The sequence below is a fragment of the Ptychodera flava genome, assembly GCF_041260155.1.
Source record: "Ptychodera flava strain L36383 chromosome 3 unlocalized genomic scaffold, AS_Pfla_20210202 Scaffold_25__1_contigs__length_14229661_pilon, whole genome shotgun sequence".
NCBI classification, from domain to species: Eukaryota; Metazoa; Hemichordata; class Enteropneusta; family Ptychoderidae; genus Ptychodera; species Ptychodera flava.
The window spans coordinates 11,950,869-11,964,260 of NW_027248279.1; positions in this window are offsets into that span (position 1 = coordinate 11,950,869).

Sequence of the window (13,392 nt, forward strand, 5' to 3'; positions counted from 1 at the left end):
TGAAAAACGTTTTGTCAAAACAAAGAAGACAAACGCTGTTTTAAAATGAATTGACATCTTCGAAAAGTCGATGATATGGGATGTGTTACACAATACAGGGGATTGTTCAAGATGTGGTCTGAAAATGGCCGGCGGCAAAATGCATTAGAGCGGCTAAACGCTGTTGATTGCCAACCAAGATCACTCCGCCGAGAGTAAGCAATCTGCTACCAAGATCACTCCGCCGAGAGTAAGCAATCTGCTGCCATTATTGTATTTCTACCCCAAAATTGAACATCCTACCATTGTATGTCATTACTTTAAATTTATTTTTCAAGGATAGAAAGAAACGCAAGTTTTAGGTTGAAATCACAGGGCGTACATATAAAACCAGTAATATTGTGTCTAATGTGCGGCCCTTTCCAGAACACTAAACATCAACGCCTTCTGCTGTTGTTTTAAGTGTTATCGCCTCATTCCACGAATATTCGGAGCAAACGACTACAAAGTACTGCTGACGGGTGGACACGGCTTCAACGTTGTGAGGAAGAATGGAAGTCAGCCCTTGACGACCACCCAATATCTTTTAATTCCGTGAACGTCGTTCAAATTACAATGAATGTTAAGGAAAACTGATTTACCGGTGCTCAGCGGCAGACACGAAATTAGTAGCTTGGCCCTAATCGTTTCCGTGTTTCTGTATGGGCGACACGTGTCATGATGGCATCACCATGTCACGCTGCGTACGCTGTACTGCACATGAACTTCAGCCATATGAGTAACTTGTTTCCGAGGAAATATACACTCGATATTTCCCCTCAGTGCCCTCCCCTCTCTCCCACTCCCTCGCTCTCTCTGAAAACGTTGTAAAGAAAGAACAAAGAATTAAGGACATAAACTGATAAATGAAAAAGAAATAAATGATGTCCAGTTTGTGTGAAATGAATAGCTCAGAAGGCATTTTGTTACACTGTGAGATCCAAAGATGGCAGACATCATGGCAAAACTAGCGACAGATTGCGAACCACAATGGACGCATCGTTTCTTTTTGACGGCATCTGATTAGGCCCCCCTAGGCATCTGATTAGGGCCCCCTAGGCAATTGAGTTTGCTCATTATCCTATAATGTTTTAACCTTTGCCGTTTCTTCTCATCTTTCATGGAAATGTTACAGTCTGTCGTCAAAATTCTTTGTGTGTTCAGCGGTGGGTTAGTGTATCTGTCAATTCGTACACCGCAGGCCCAGATCCCACGACGACTCGCTACACTTAAACAGATTGTATCCCTAACAAGGCAATTCTTTGGACTTCAGACCATTAATCTGTTCAACGGTAATGGGAAAGTTGCGCTGTAGACGGCCTTTCAAGTCATCACCCAGCATTCAGGGCATATTACTTTTGTGAAATTACAGTTCATGTACAATTGAAACAATGGATTTTAACTTATTAGTAAGACGATCTCTACTTAAATTGATTAAATGACTTTTGCAAAATCGACACAGAAGTTGAACAAGATGATATCAAGAACAGCAGTAACGTACTGCACTGTGGAAGAAAAGGATAACATCGGGTTAACTGACAAGAGAGGAACGATCCAAAAGTCATGATGACATGAAATCACATTGTGAAGAAAAAATAAATTTGAAGATTGTCTAACCTGTGAAAAGATCATCTATCTTGTCATTAGAACCGTCCACTGATGAATGGTGTATTAGGAGCTGATATAAATATGCTAACCTTTACACCATCGATCTATAGTGCAACTATCTCCTAAAGTGAACGAAATCACAAAACTGGCATAGCACATCAAAGACCAAACAATATTAACTAGTTTATATTGCATGGGTTTGTCACAATCTTGTAGGTCTTTCTCTCTCGCCATCGCTGAGATGACAAAAGTGAGGTTTTTGACGTTGTGCCTGCAGGTCTTACCTTCAGAGAGAATATACACGTTTTGCTTCTTTGTTTATGTATTTATTTGGTTGTTGTTACACAGCGAAATGAGCAAGAACTTGAAATGAGCATGAAATTATGAAATTTTCAAAATAAGAATTCAATTCTACAATTGAAATAATATTCGTGTTTTTAAATACCCAATACCCATAGAATTCCATCAACTGCCAAGACGAAAATTTATCTTTCTTTTATTGTTACAAAATTGTCTTCTGTTCATGGTTGTGAAGACGAGCCGAACAGTTGATATATTAACAACTTCACAACAACTGTTCACGAAACTATAAAGGCCCAAATACATAAGAAACAATATGTTTTTCACGTGACAGTAAGCCCGGTCAGATAATTCACAGGTGGTGTTCCTTGACATTTGACCCCGAATGACTCTGTTCAGCCAGTGCTTAAATGACACAAGTCACTCATGTCCCTCCACTGAGTACACCAACAAAATAGGTAAATAGGTTACAGAAGAAAACTTTCACTTTGAACTACACGACATATCACTTGTAAGTCTCCTCTTTTCCTAGTCATACGTATGTATGACAATGTCAGTCATGGCAATATTTACAAAGATCGATACATGGATAGACACATATAAAGACACATTACATAGATACATAGACACATACATATATACATGCATAAATATATATTGACACATACATTATACACATACAGTATACACATACACATACACACATATAATATATATATATATATATATATATATATATATATATATATATATATATATATATATATATATATATATATATATATATATACAAAATGTATACAATGTGCCCTTCCGGTTATCACCATAATGGCTTTATGGCAATATATATATATATATATATATATATATATATATATATATATATATATATATATATATATATATATATATATATATATATATATATATACTTTCTGTAAAATGATCCTAAATGGTCCTAATTTAACACAATATCAAAACGTTAAAAGGCCGGAGTAATATTTGACGCATTATCTGTAGTGCGTCAATAACTATCAGGTTCCTTGTTGAGAGATTTGACTTGCAGCGAAGTGTGGATAGTGATTGGCAGACTGTCTTGGCAATTACAGTTTCCGATTAAGCGACACGCGTTGATTAACTGTCACGGTAACCAGAGTGCTAATTACTGTAATTACTGCAATTTTTACAGGAAGACGGCACGGAAATGTCAATTCAATTTTCACAATTTAACCACTTGGGTTTTTTTGTATCTTTGTTTCCGACATTCAGTCACGTGTCACACTTAATGACACATTCAGGATGGCTTTAGAGGATCTCTTAAAACAGTGAATTGTCACTAGTCATATAGTCTGACCGTGGAACCCTCTCAAAAGCCACCAACGGGAAAACTCTTGGCCTCGCTTAATTAGTAGTCAAGATCGACTTTTATATGTCCTACTTACTGGTTATTAACATACACAATAAAAGCTTTCTAAGTTCCCAAGTGCAATTGTATTTTGTCTAGGATGTAGGATTAAAACTCGCCCTACCGCTTCGCAATGATGATGACGCGATAACTCTCAATGTCTGTGCTTCCTTGAACGACATTTAAAGAACTCTATGAATTCTAATTGAAATGTGTTGTTTTAGTTTCGTTGTTTTAAAGAAGACTCGCTGAGAAATGCCTCCAAGTCTGTGCGAAATGTTACAATTTAAGGCCATGCGCGCCTCGAATTTTAAAGACAAACTTTTGCTCAAACTTTCCTTTTAAACTTCAAAACATTCCATTCCAAAATCAAGAATAAAATCAGTGGTCAATGTGCAACATTTGGTAGTGGAGTAATAAATTACGCAGTATTTACCCACAATTCAAATTCAAAATGACCTCGATCCATGTGTTTACCTCTGTGAGGAAATTCACTCTTCCGATGTTCACAAAAGGATTCCATGAGCTTCAAAATGAGCCCCCGCAAGTGGTAGACCTGAAAAGTATTGTAAAGATTTTAGAGTCGTAGTATCTACGTTATCTACCTTAAATTCTCAACAAATCGGTCATAAATGGTTATAAAAACTTTAAAACTTCAGATACTTATCTTTTACACATTTGTGTTTTGTGCCAATTTGATATCACAGAACCTGTCTGGACTCAAACATTTTCGAAACTGTGTGGGTTGATACCAGAGTGCATTTAAGACATTAGCAAACGATATGAAAACTTAATCTTCACAAAGATAAGCCAATGAAAACTTTATTTACTCTGTTACCTTCAAAATGAAGACCGCAAGTGGGAGACTAGAAAAGTATCGTGAAAGATTGAGAGTCCGAGTATCTGAGTAGCCTGAACTTAACACATAAGTATACAATATGAAAACTTATATCGAGAACTGAAATGACTTAAAATTCACCACTTCAGGAACTGTCACAACGTGTAATAGTGATTTCTAATTTACTGATATCCACAGTAGATATTTGGAAGCAAACGGCATACGCCTTCAAATAATAGATAAATAAATAAATAAATAAACAACAACAACAACAACATTATTATTATTATTATTATTATTATTATTATTATTATTATTATTATTGTTGTTGTTGTTGTTGTTGTTGTTGTTGTTGTTGTTGTTGTTGTTGTTGCTGTTGTTAAATCAGCAATAGCAATCAGTCTCACTATTTTACAACAAAAGAGCATGCGTCAATCGACTTTTCATCCCATACGAGTTCATATTATTCATCCATGACAATGTGCTTCTACACTGCAAGCAGAAGGAGACATTTTGAAAGATGTATAAAAAAATACAGCAAAAATAATTCTACAATAAAGCCAGGGGCTAGTAATCGCGAGAACATTTTATCCCCATCTGCCGTGGGCTGTCTCCTTTGATGGAGACGACAATTTTCCGGCCTATCCTATTTGATTTATTAAGAAATGAGGATTGCCCGAGGGTATGGCGGATATTGATAAGCAGGTTGGGAGTGTACAGTTCATTCCACACGTGGTAATCAGTCGGTTTTTGAACGAGATTAATTCAGTATTAGTTTGGCGGTAAATTATAAATAGAGACAGAATCGGTAGATTCGTTGACTCAGTCTCCATGGCGACAGAATTGTGTCGCGAAGGAAACGCACATCGAGCAACCGGCTAGCGGTCGTCCTGAGAAATGTTTGGTTATTTTGACATATCACAGTACCTGCTCTTGACAGTGTTATGTCCTTCGTATGGAATTTTGAGTCTAATCGTCCTCTGTCTCCATACAAGCGTATCTCTACCATTTTAATACTTAGCTTTCAATTTTTCCCCTTTAAATTGTGATGACTCTTTAAACGGTTTTGAGAAAAATCTGCCGATATAGATGTACACCTGGAATGATGGTTGGTATCAAGAGAGTGCTGAACAAAGCTATCGTCCATGGGATGGAAACAGTTAAGATGTGTGAAACCTCTTCCCATTTCAAGCTCTTAGGAATTAAAGGCATACAGTCGTCGGAACTGCGTTCAAAGGTCGTATGGGACCCATACGACCCTAGGCAACAATGTATCCAAGACACAATGGCGATTGATGACAGTTAAAACATGTCTGTCATAATCTATCATCGTGTAATTTAAATGTTGCAGCTATGATGATGAGGTGCATCTTAATATCGTGCACGAAATACATTGTTTGTAAACAAGAAACTCGCACAGCGCAGTTCCGACGACTATATCCCTTTAAGAATGGACTTGAATATTCTAGAAGGACTGTGTTCCCTTTATTGAGGAAAATAATTAAACTCGAAGAGAGAACACCTTGAGACGATGAATTGATTTGATCACGATCAGCGACTCTTTTAGAAACACACCGATTTGATCGTTCAGGAACGTTCTCATCTACCATTGTTCAAATGTGGCTATCTTGCAGTGTGCAATACCTCATAGCCACAAAAGACATCACTGAAGTGTCTCGCGACGAACGCTTGGACACCACAGTACAGTGGCACATAGAATATTGAAACAGATAAACCCAACAATGAGGGAGAGCATCTGTTCGCAGCGTGAATTTACAGGCAAGCTTTGTAAAGTATAAGTCCGTTCAAATAAGGCACAGGTGTGCAGTGATCCAATTATAACGATTTGAGTCTGTTTTTCAGAATTTCCAATTTCCTGTGGTCAGATCAGTCATGACAATCGTCGGTGAGATATGAGAAGTTGCTCTTATGATCTGCCATTTAAAGTCATCTCTAAGATTGCGATCAATTGAGTGAGAAGTGAAGGCAGAAAATGTACTGTCAGTTTGGTAAATCACAAAATCAGCTACAGAGAGAGAGAGAGAGAGAGAGAGAGAGAGAGAGAGAGAGAGAGAGAGAGAGGAGAGAGAGAGAGAGAGAGAGAGAGAGAGAGAGAGAGAGAGAGAGAGAGAGAGAGAGAGGAGAGGAGAGAGAGAGAGAGAGAGAGAGAGAGAGAGAGAGAGAGAGAGAGAGAGAGAGATAGAGAGAGAGGGAGAGCTAGAACATTTAATCTGCATATTGCAGATTTGTCAAGTCAAACAGGCTTAAAATCAAGTGTGTGTTCTTATCACGTTGTTATATGAAATTTAGAAACGTGGTGTCTCGACGGCGTTTTACACCGACACATTGGGGTGACTGTCGCGGCAGTTACATCTTAGTCAATTATCTTTTACTTTCAAAATCGATGTCATGTATGCGGCATATCGTGAGCGATGTTAGAAAGAGTTTTCTTCAGCCCGAACGAAAAAAACTATAGCCTAACACAATGCGAAGATACATCTCGACGAGTCAAAAAAGTCAAGTTTGATGCATAATGTTGACGACATTTTTGTAACTTTTGAACCCGTCGCAAGCCGTAAATTTGGGCTTTGCCAAAATGCCTGATACAGTTCAAAAATCTTTGTTATACGAGGAAAACAAATTGCTCGCGAATGTGACTTCAAATCGTAGTTATAAACAGCAATAATAAGGTTTTTCAACGAGTCTAACAAATTCATGTATGCTTATTATTCATTCATCCCGTTCATTCTTTTTTCATTCACTTTTTTGTTGACATTTCTGTTAGTTTCTCCGTTTGTTCGTTCGTTGTTTGGTTCGATGAAATTTACTTGTGCCCTTAAAACAATGTGTTACCCTTTATAAAACACAGATGATCAGTAACGATGGATCGTACGCTACGGCCATGAAAAACGTAAATGATGAAATAGGCAAGCCGTATTCGCGACTTTTCTATCTCTTTTCATGAAGTCATTGTAATATTTGAATCGCAGCACTGATCAGTAATGTAATTCAACTTTATTCAAACTCTCTCCATTCATTCATTCATTCATTCATTCATTCATTAAAAAAATTAAATAATTAGGCGAAATTAGGAGAAAAAATTTGCATCCGAAAAACAACCCCAGTAGTCGAATCGAAAGTGTGACACTCAACGAATGCGTGATATTGCACAGTAGCATATAGCTACGATGTTTTGCCTCATTCTTCAACCAGACTGTTTATCTGTTGAAAGTTTACGCCGTCATCGTGATCGCTGGCAATCTTTAACAGAAACACGCAGTACATGCAGAGAGAGCCAAGAGAATCTGCAAAGTATGGTTCATAGTTACTGCAACATTTTATCCATCTTTCTCTATCTCCCCAAGGGAGATGTCGTGGACAAATATTGCCAACGCTTCTAACGAACTAAATGCTCCGGGAGTCTCGGTTCGCTTCTCTTTAATGCGAGAGCTAGGGGGTCAACCGTGACTGAACAGTTCCATGTCGAAATTTGCATATGAATAGCTATTTTCATGAGTGACTGCACCTTTTCGCAAAACAAAATTGGCAACTGTTATTTTTGTAACAGTCCTTGTTGTCATGACACTCCAGGGAAATGTTGAACAGTATCATAGCTGATCTATGGCCTCTCTTTTTTAGTCTCAAATCCCTGTGCGCCCTGTCGGCCTACTTCATGATCAGCCTGTCCCTTATCATCATCATCACCATCATCATCATCATCTCTGTCTCTCTCTCTCTGTCTCTCTCTCTGTCTCTCTCTCTCTCTCTCTCTCTCTCTCTCTCTCTCTCTCTTAGTGTAACCAAGTCTGTGTCTAATGTCTGAGGGTGTCAGAATCAGATTATACTTGTCGTGAGACATTCATTATTTTTTACGAATTTGATTTTCATATTTTAACTTACATTGCTCTCCTCCAATATCGTCGCATTTATTTTCAGTATGCTATCTTCCCTTCCGCGTATGCGTCATGACAACGGGGCGTATTTCCTTTCCTGCAATGCTTTGCAATGGGAAAGCTATTGGCCCTGTAGTTTGTCAACTCACTGAACGAGAGCTAATAGTTGTAGACGGATATGTCGCACCTTACATACAAACGTAATAGTGTCGCCGCAGGATCCTCTTTTTGCCGGGATAAAATGTCACTTGATAAAAGATATTTTCTGTATGCACTTCTAGTTTCTGTTTCAACATTGCTATTACACCAATGACAACTCATGTACCTACAAATCAGAGTGCCATTGACTCATTGGAAATAGATGAATAAGATTTAACCATACAACCATTGTCGACAGATTAAAAATTATTTGATTCTGTGTTTCGGGTTCTCCATCGTCAATATACTCATAGAGTCTCCCTCCATACAGTCATGTGTTCAACGAACAGAATAGACTGACATTTACTTTCAATTTTGTATATTCGATATTTTTCTGGGACGCTGGTCTTGGCCTGTAATAGTGATGCCATCAGTGTAACATCTGCCTGTGGATCTCTGTCGAACATATTTTGTCCAAAAAATCGCTCAAAATTATTGAACTGTTTACATGTTTTGAGTCGTTGCGGCACCGATAGTTGTTCCCTCTTCATAAATAACGACAATAAGCTACATGTAATTAGCGTGGACATGTGGCGACGCTGTGATCGCAACGATCACGTGTCCGATCTGTTTTCGTAAATTTCCAGTGTACGTGAACACATCCAGAACAAGGCAGACCGTCGTTCCGGCCTTTCAACATTTACAATCCGCAAGTTAACAATTAGAAGCTAGTTGACTTTCCGAATTTTTGTGCGACCATTGAAATCTGGGATGACTTTCTGCCTCTATTGTGTCATCGACCCCTGGATGTGCCGCTCAATGCAGCTTTTGTCAGCCGTTACATTCAAGGCGATATTAGCAGAGAATAGGCTGCGATAAAATGTATTTGAATTCACATCTGTTCACTCCGAACAAGTTTGATTGGTACATTTTGGCGCTGCGTTACTGTCTTTGAATGTTTCTTGAGGAGCAGAAAATACTTATAACGTGCCACTGACGTTCACTTCGCCTAGTCACTCCGTGTTAGTCTCACCGAATTGCACAGCTTGTCTAGTTTATTTGCCAGTCTAACATGGCTGCCCTAACGAGGGCGCAACACGCAGTATTAAAACAGTCAATTAAATCGCCCAAAAGGATTAGAATTTTCCAAAATGTGGCGGATTTACTGGGGACGGTGAGCGGCAGTGTACCAACATAACGAGACAGTACTTCCGTTTAGGCACTGTTAATAAGGATAAATAATACATTGACGAAGTGGCGCTCATAAGAAAGCATTCTGCTAATCCTGAATTATAGAAATCTTCCATATGCTAGCATATGCACGCCGGGGCGAGAAATGCCCGCTTTATTGGAAATCACCCTAATATATAATACAAGCATCTACTCCGGAGTTCTCTTTCATTAAAAAATCCCATCTTTGCGATTACACGTTCCCATGCGATAATCCTTCAAAGTAGTGCTTTATGTTGACAGGGGCTAAAACTTGGCGAGTTGGTGCATCCGTCGCTCATGCCCGTCTCATCTTCCTCGCGGTTCTTTTGACGGGGATGAATTAGAGACAATTCTATTTCCGTTGCGATAAGGGCCTGGTCGTTCCTCGCCATCTGTCGAGTTCATACGCTGCTATTAGACTGATAATTGCTTTGAGCGAGTACACAGAAGAGAGAGAGAGAGAGAGAGAGAGAGAGAGAGAGAGAGAGAGAGAGAGAGAGAGAGAGAGAGAGAGAGAGAGAGAGAGAGAGAGAGAGAGAGAGAGAGAGAGAGAGAGAGAGAGAGAGAGAGAGAGAGAGAGAGAGGGAGAGAGAGAGAGAGAGAGAGAGGGGGGGGGAGAGAGAGACAGACAGACACAGACAGACAGAGACAGACAGACAGACAGACAGACAGACAGAGACGGGTCAGCGAAATTACATATATAAGCACATTGATAAACACGCACACATTTGTGCACATGCACACATAGACATAAAAAAGCACACAGACACACATATTATATATATATATATATATATATATATATATATATATATATATATAATACATATATATATTAAGTTTCATACATCTTGCAATCTTCAGATAGTTAGTTAAACTAACACGCATTTCTTCAAGTATACAATATATACAATAATACAATTTTATACAATATATCTACAGATCTTCTGACAGACAGACAGTCTGACAGACGGGCGGGCAGTGAGAAAATCAGATACAAAAGGAGATGGACGAAGATGATAATTATTGTGTCGAATTTTCAAAACATATCAATTATCTTAGCGTTACCATATCTATTTTGAACTAACGTTGCCGCTAGCGACGGCAACCTTTGATATCGGCCGAAAGCGCGTGCCAGTCAGTGATGAAGCGGGAATTCCTCCGCTGGTGTAAACGACCGGGAAATAAAGTACAAATGGGATAATGTTACTCTAAATATTTCATTTATATTTCTCACGAATAGACATGTACATAAATACCCTTTTTTCAATCTCGCAATCTCGCCCACAGGTGTTTCTTGACTGCCGGTTGGAGGTGCATATGGTTTATAGAATGTTTCATTGCCATTATTTGTGAGAAATTACTTATTAATAAATGTAAAAGGGCCACGAAATATCATGAGCTTGATCAGCGACGTCGAGTGGATTTCGGCGGATTAAATATCGTTCGGTTTCCCTTTTGAAGTTTTGTTCTGAGAATTTAGATTTCTTTGAACTATTTCACTTTTAATCGAAATTTATGGGAAATAAAGGTAGAGAAATTCGTATGGTATTGGTCATGATTCGTAAAAAGTAATTTTTCTGCTTTGCAGGAAAGCCATGAAAGATTTTGTCCTCATTCCAGAAAGAGATGATATCGTTTCTATACTTCAATTCTAAATTAAAATTTGCTGACACACAATGCTATTGTATAGCGGCATCTTTCCGTCACATTACCACTAATCGTTGTCACTTCTACAGAAAACTTATTTCTATTCCTGACAATCGACTCAAAAATGATTTGGTGATTGCTGCGTTATTTTTATGTACGCACGTTCCAAGAAATCGTTTCGCAACAATCTTCATGATGTGACTGTTACAATAAAACAGGAATTGAAATGGTTTTATTGTGAAATGCGAATGTAGAGACGAACCTCTCTAACATCAATCACTGAGTACTCAATTCTATTGAGCTAGATTCTCAAAGATACAGATCTGCTTTTCCCATCAGCATCTTACTTCTAAATATTTTGACTCTGTGAAGTGTGGTTAATTGTTATGAATCGACAAGTATCTTCACGTCGCTCCATGTTGCATGCCTCTATTCTTTTCTATCGTTCAGGTTGAACGAATGAGCCTTCTTTGGAGATGGTTTGTTGTTGCTTTGAACCCCGCGGGCGATTTTCTTTACCACGTATGGTGTTGAGAAGTAACTGAATGCTAGGTCGTGTAGTCAAGGTACGGGTTAGCAAGGTACCTACCCATCATCTACTCTTTCAGTCAGGCCAACAGTTGCATCAAATTTGATACCTTTATAAATTCCTTGAGCGACAAGCAGTGTAATAACTGAATGGTCAACCTATTTGAATTCCTCTCATACGTATTCGTTGCAACTTACGGCACTCGTGGGGTGCTTACATTGTAAGGTCAATAATTTGAATCGTTTGTCAAATTCTCATGAAAATAAAACAGACCGAAATCGGCAGCGTAGTCTAGGGGAAAGGAATTCTTCCTAAAGAAGAGTCCCAAAGCATGAATTGTCACAACAAGTCCTAAATACTTTCACATTGTAGTTTGTCTTGGGATGTGGTCAATGATCGTCTTCTTCTTGTTTTATCATGTAGTGAATAAATTTGTTGGAAACGTGAATTCGTATTCATTTCTACTCCAATGTGTATACTTAATTTCTTCCCTTAATGCGATTATTTTAAAGTGAGCGATAAAATGCACCAGTTAATGAGCAGAACTTAAAAAAATCGTTGATTGCTTTTTGTGCATCAAACCCGAGAATCAATCAATCTTATCTGAGGATAATTTTCAATATCGTTGGTCAATATTATTGCTTCTATGCATTTCAAGTAAAGTTTGTTTGAAAAAACTTTGTTTGAATCAGATATTTTTTCGGAATTTCCAACAAATCGACTTCCAACCAGATAAGCTTCACCAAGGTAACATTTCGAGTCTGGTGTTCATCAAACTAGTTTCATTTGGTCATCTGAAATGACTAATTCGGACTATCAAAGTTTTTACACATAGGTAATATCTGTCCAGGTCAGAGCAATATATTACAAGTCCGTCACTGCTCAGATTAAATAGATTTATGCTCTCAGCCTTCTCCTTAAATTATCTATACTTGAGATGGTGTTCTGTTGTGTAGCAAAATATACTCTTCAGCTGTTCTCTAGAACGATACATGTTATGATTTTATAAGTTTGGTCGAAGCGTTTTATTTCGGTAATCTCAATGACCAATACTATCTGTATGACAATTCGGTGAACATTTAAAGTGGCACCACATCCTTATGAGTAGTTATTTTTACAACACACTGACCTGGAATACCTTATCGCTGATTAAGTATTGTATGCAATGATTGATTGATTGATTGATTGATTGATTGATTGATTGATTGATTGATTGATTGATTGATTGATTGATTGATTGATTGATTGATTGATTGATTGATTGATTGATTGATTGATTGATTGATTTGATTGATTGATTGATTGATTGATTGATTGATTGATTGATGATTGATTGATTGATTGATTGATTGATTGATTGATTGATTGATTGATTGATTGATTGATTGATTGATTGCTTGAGTCAGTGAGTCAGTGAAAGAGTATGTATGATAACAAAAACTAAGTTAGGCCAAAAAAATTAAATTCTTTGTTTTGCGTCCATCTAAATGGGAAAAGGTGCGCGTCTAAGCGGCTGAAAAACAAACACAAGAAAATTAACACAAAGTAATTTGATTGCAGCAAATAAAACATTATATAAAAAAATTAGTTCAGAAAAGCTAAGCGGTTATATCCTAAAATTTCCTATTCAAATACACTGTGTGTGTTTTTCATAAAAACCTTGAAAACCTACGCGGGTGGGGCCGCAAAAGAAAGAATTTAATTACTTTGGCCTTATGACCTAGATGCAACCTAGAGCTTCATTGAGTAATACTGTGACAACGTGAAGGTCCGATCTTTGATTTCGACTTGGTGCATGCAA